Source organism: Ahaetulla prasina, chromosome 17 (genome assembly GCF_028640845.1).
Source record: "Ahaetulla prasina isolate Xishuangbanna chromosome 17, ASM2864084v1, whole genome shotgun sequence".
Taxonomy (NCBI): domain Eukaryota; kingdom Metazoa; phylum Chordata; class Lepidosauria; order Squamata; family Colubridae; genus Ahaetulla; species Ahaetulla prasina.
In genome coordinates, this window is record NC_080555.1 from 2,987,501 (window position 1) to 2,993,126 (window position 5,626).

Here is a 5,626-nt window from a genome sequence, read left to right on the forward strand (position 1 = left end):
CTTTCCCAAGGCAGAAAAAACAACTAAAGGCTTTAAAGCTTGGAAGGTGGGATTCCTTTGCTGTCCATCAATCAATCAGAACAGAGCTGGAAGGGACCTTGGAGGTCTTCTAGTCCAGCCCCCTGCTCAAGCAGGAGACCCCCCATAGCATTTCAGACTGGTGGCTGGCTGTCCAGTCTCTTCTTAATAACCTCCAGTGGTGGAGCGCCCACAACTTCCGGTGGCAAGCCGTTCCACTGGTTAATTGTTCTCCGTTAGGAAGTTTAGTTCTAGCGAATATGGGACCAAAGGGTTTGGAAGGGACCTTGGAAGGTCTTCTAGTCCAGCTCAAGTCTTTTATCCATCCTGGTCAAATATTTGTCCAGTCTATAGAATAGAATAGAATGAGCTCGTAGGGACCTTGGAGATCTTCTAGTCCAGCCCCCTTCTCAAGCAGGAGACCCTATGCCATTTCAGACAAGTGACCGTCCAGTCTCTTCTTAAAAACCTCCAGGGACGGAGTGCCCACGACTTCTGGTGGCAAGCTGTTCCACTGGTTAATTGTCCTCACTGTTAGGAAGTTTCTCCTTACTTCCAGGTTCCTCCTCCTCCTCTTCCTCTCCTCCTCCTCCTCCCCCTTCTCTTTTTTTCTCCTCTCCTTCTCTTCTGCTTCCCCTCCTCCTCCTCTCACCTCTCCTCTCCTCCCTCTCTCCCTCTCTCCACTTCCCCTCCTTCTTCCCCTCTTCCTCCTCCTCCCTTCTCTTTTTTTCTCCTCTCCTTCTCTTCTGCTTCCCCTCCTCCTCCTCTCACCTCTCCTCTCCTCCCTCTCTCCCTCTCTCCACTTCCCCTCCTTCTTCCCCTCTTCCTCCTCCCCCCTCCTCTCCTCCTCTCCTTCTTCCTCCCCTCCTCCTCATCTCCTTCTCTTCCACTTTCCCTCCTCCTCTTGATATGTCTTGAAAGGCGCCGAAGGGATCCATCTATCAATCAAGTCCGTTGGGCTTTTAAAAACAAACAAACACAAGAGAGAGAGAGAAATAAAGAAGAGAAGGCAAGAAGATTTCAAAGCCTTTATATATATATATATAAGGGTTGTCGGTCACATCCATATATTATTTTTCTCTCCTGTGCATTTTCTTCCCACCTGGGTGTCTCCGCGACTTGACACTCCTGCGAAACATCAAGATGTAGAGACCCCACCTCTGTTAAGATTAAAATCCAAGGCACTTCTTTTTGTTAGTTTTTACTTTTTTTTTGTGTGTGTTGGTTTTACAGTGAACAGGTTAAAGCCATTAAGTTTGGAATCAATGCATGGTTGGTTCTGGGGTGTGTTGGGGGGGGGGACAATGGGGAGGGGGGGTGTCCTTCCTGGCAGCGCTGGCACACGGGCCTCGCAGACTGGGAGAAGAGCCAGCTGGGATTTGTAGTACCAAAAAAGATGCCCGAAATGGCATCTTCTTGTGTGTGTGTGTTTTTTTTCCTGCAAAGAATCACACCTTGGCTCATTTTCGAGCCCACGTGATTGACAGCTTGCCCGCCCTATTGCCTCGCTGGGAAGGAGGAGCGCTTCAGCTCTGCACCAATCGGGTCTTAAAAGGCAGAGGAGCATTTAGAGGCATCTGTGACTGGTCAGTTGGCCATCGAATAGATGCAGAGAAAGGGAAAAGAAAGGGAGAAGATGGTCATTTTTAGCACCATCTACCATCCCTGGCTCAAATTCCAGGTTTGTTCAAAAACCCAGCCGTTGAATTACCCCGGCAGTCCTCGACCTATGACCCGCAACTGAACTCCAAATTCCTCTCGCTAAGTGAGTTTTGCCCTGTGGTACGTACGCCCTTCTTCGCCGTATTTCTTAAGCGACTCGCCGTGGCGGTTGTTACATTAGCGAACAGTTAACGGTTAACATTAGTTAACAGTTGTTAAGTGACTCCCGGTCTCTCTCCCCCCCCCCCGGACTTGGCTCGCGAGAAGGTCTCCGAAGGGGGATTGTGCGACACACACACACCCGGGTGACCGTCATAAACGCGAGTCGCCTGACTTTTGGGATCGCGTTTCGCGTCGGCGTGGAAAAAAAAGGGGGTTGACTTTCGAGTCCGTGGTTTTCGTCATCTTCAGGCTTCAGCTTCGTGCTTCGTGCTTCTGGGAGCAATGTGTGATTGAAAGAAAGGAAGAAACAGCTGCAATCACACATTGCTCCCAGAAGCACGAAGCTGAAGCCTGAAGATGACGAATGAGACTTCGTCGAAACGTCGCCAAGACACTTCCAATTTTACGCGGGAGAAAACCCGAATAACCAAAGACCTACATACAAACACCCGCGAAAACCTCAGAAAACAAATATATATATATATACACACACACACATATTTTCTGAGGTTTTTGTGGGTGTTTCTATGTAAGTCTTTGGTTATTCCGGTTTTCTCCCGCGTAAAATTAGAAGTGTCTTGGTGACATTTCGAAGTCTCATTCGTCATCTTCAGGCTGGTGTTTACAGGTTGCTCCTAGAAGCACGAAGCTGAAGCCTGAAGATGACGAATGAGACTTCGTTGAAACATCGCCAAGACACTTCCAATTTTACGCGGGAGAAAACCCGAATAACCAAAGACCTACATACAAACACCCGCGAAAACCTCAGAAAACAAATATATATATATATACACACACACATATTTTCTGAGGTTTTCGTGGGTGTTTCTATGTAAGTCTTTGGTTATTCGGGTTTTCTCCTGCGTAAAATTAGAAGTGTCTTGGCGACGTTTCGACGAAGTCTCATTCGTCATCTTCAGGCTGGTGTTTACAGGTTGCTCCTAGAAGCACGGCTGAAGCCTGAAGATATATATATATGTATATATATGTGTGTGTGTGTGTGTGTGTGTGTGTGTGTGTGTGTGTGTATATATATATATATATATATTCCTTTATGGGCCCGCGCTGACCGAACTCCTCGCTTTTTGTTCGTTCATGGCAGCGGCCTCTGTTTGAATTGCTTTATTTATTTATTTTTAACAATTAAAAAAAAAAAAAAGAGGCTGGCCATGAACTCGTTGGTGGGAAAGGGGAGCTGAGCTCGCTTGCCTGGGAGAGAACAGGGCGTTCGGAACATGGGGGGACAAAGCTGGCGTCTGGCTGTGCTGCTGTTCTCTCCCTTTCTTCTTTTTTATTTAAAGCCACATTCAAAGCAGCCAGAAGATGAAGGAGGAACTGACCCGGCCAAGCCAAGCTTTGAAAGGCAGAGGTGGAAACGCAACGGCCCTGTTACTAAGCAGGCAGCAGGGAGGAAGACAATCTCTTCTCTCCTCTCCTCTCCTCTCCTCTCCTCTCCTCTCCTCTCCTCTCCTCTCCTCTCCTCTCCTCTCCTCTCCTCTCCTCTCCTCCTTTCCTTTCCTTTCCTTTCCTTCTTTCTTCCTTTCCTTTCCCTCTTCCTCTTCCTCCAGGGCTCTGGGTGAGTTTGGAGTGGGGAAGAAGGAAGGGAGAAAGGAAAACAGGGAGGGAGGGAGGGAGGGAGGAAGGGAGAAGGATGGAAGGGAGGGAGGAAGAAGAAGAAGGGATGGGAGGAAGGAAGACAAGGAGGGAGGAAGGAAGGAGGGAAGGAAGGAAGGAAGGAAGGAAGGAAGAAGGGGGAAACAGATCGGCAGGAAGGAAAGGACTAGGATGGAAAGATGGATGGGAGGAGGAAGGAGGAGGAGGAGGAAGAGAGGGAGGGAGGGAGGAAGGAAGGAAAATGAAAAGGAAGTAGAGGGGAAGGGAAACAGAGAAAGATGGGAGGGAGACAGAGGGAGGGAGGGACGGAGGGAGGGAGGAAGGAAGGAGGAAGGAAACAGAGAAAGATGGGAGGGAAGAAGGAAGGAAGGACGAAGGAAGGAAGGAGGAGGAAGGAAGGAAGAAGGAAGGAGAAAGAGGGGCGGAAGAAAGAAAGGAAAATAATGAGGGAAATAGGCAGGCAGGAAAGAAAGAAAGGAAGGACTAGGAGGGATGGATGGATGGGAGGGAAGAAGGAAGGAAGGGACGGAAGGAAGGAAGGACGAAGGAAGGAAGGAAGGAAGGGATCAATTTCTCATTAATACACCTGCATGGTGAAAGACAAAAGAATGGTCCTTACAAGGCGTAATACTACTACTACTAATAATAATAATAATTCAGGGTCTGTTGAAGTAAAAAAAAGAGAGAGAAGCTGCCACTGTTATTGCAACTAATCTCCAACTTCCTGGATGGAGAGGAGACCACATTTCAAGTCACATCTCGGGGGGGGGGGGGGAGCGGGGGGGGGAAACCTCTAACCCGACTAACAAAACACCCCTCTCCAATATTGACCATCAGTGCCTGGCACTCTTCAGAAGGAAGCGACCGCTCTCCAGGCCAGCCTTTCTCCTTTTAAGAAGCCTGGACTACAACTCCCAGTATTCCCCAGCCAGCCAGCATGCCCCAGGCCTGGATCCCTCTTTCCTGCTTTTTCCAATTGGAGGATTCCCCCAGTTAAACCCCAGACACCCGGAAACTCAGTAAACAGACAGTAAGAGAGTTGGGAGGGGACCTTGGAGGTCATCTAGTCCAACCCCCTGCTCACGCGCAGGAGCCCCGCACTAGGGGATTCGAACCGCCGAACCGCCGACCTTTCTGATCGACAAGCGCAGCCTCTTAGCCGCTGAACCGCCTTAAAACCGAGTTTGACTCAAGTTAAACCTCGCTAAGGTTGGCAGAGCGAAGAGCGTCGGATTAAAAAAAACATTCAAGGAAGCCATTCGGCCCAAATATTAGGGGGGGGGGAAAAACCCCCAAACAAACAAGAACTTTTTAAAGGAGGGGAAACTTCCAAGAATGAACCTCCATGCAGCAAAAATGACTTCCAACTTTTTTAGTCTTCCCCAAATTAGCACGATTTCCCAACGGCGCTTTTGCAAACGTCTCTGTTTCGAAACAGCCGGGCGGGACTACAAAGCTCATTCTCCTCTCCCGCCAAGCCTCTGTCCGGACCCCAGAACCAACCATGCGGGTTAGCAGGGAGAAACCTTTCCCCCCCCCACCTCTGGTTATCTCTAAACCAGGGGTCTCCAACCTTGGCAACTTTTAAACCTGGGAGCGACTTCGACGCCCAGAAATCCCCTGGCAGTTCTTTGCCGGCTGGGGAATTCTGGGAGCTGAAGTCCGTCAGGTTTAAAGTTGCCAAGGATGAAGACCCTTTTCTCTAAACCATCGTATCAGAGTTTTTTTTTAAATTAAAAACAAAAAAAAAGATTATGCGAACGTTACAGCGTTCATCCTTTATAATATAGCAATATATTTCATAGGTAAAATAAACTATGGTTATGCTTTCCTTTAGTCGGCGTAAATTTTTTGTTTTGTTTAGTTTTTTTAGAAAACAGGGAGGAAGGGGAGAAGAAAAAGAGAGAGAGAGAGAGAGAGAGAAAAGAGAGAGAGAAACGAGCCGTACAGAAACTCTTCCTTGTGTCGGCGCTCGGCCTTTGAGGAATGCCGAGGATCCGGCCTGCTTCCGATGGGAATACAGTGGAATCGGATGGTCCGCAGGGCAGGAACGGCGTTAGAAAATAAAAAAAAAAAAAATAAAAAGAACCACAGTGACTTCCAATGTTGTCGTGGTGGTAGAAACCCACCGTCCCGCTTCCTTTTGTTTGTCCTGCTTTTTTCTCGTCCT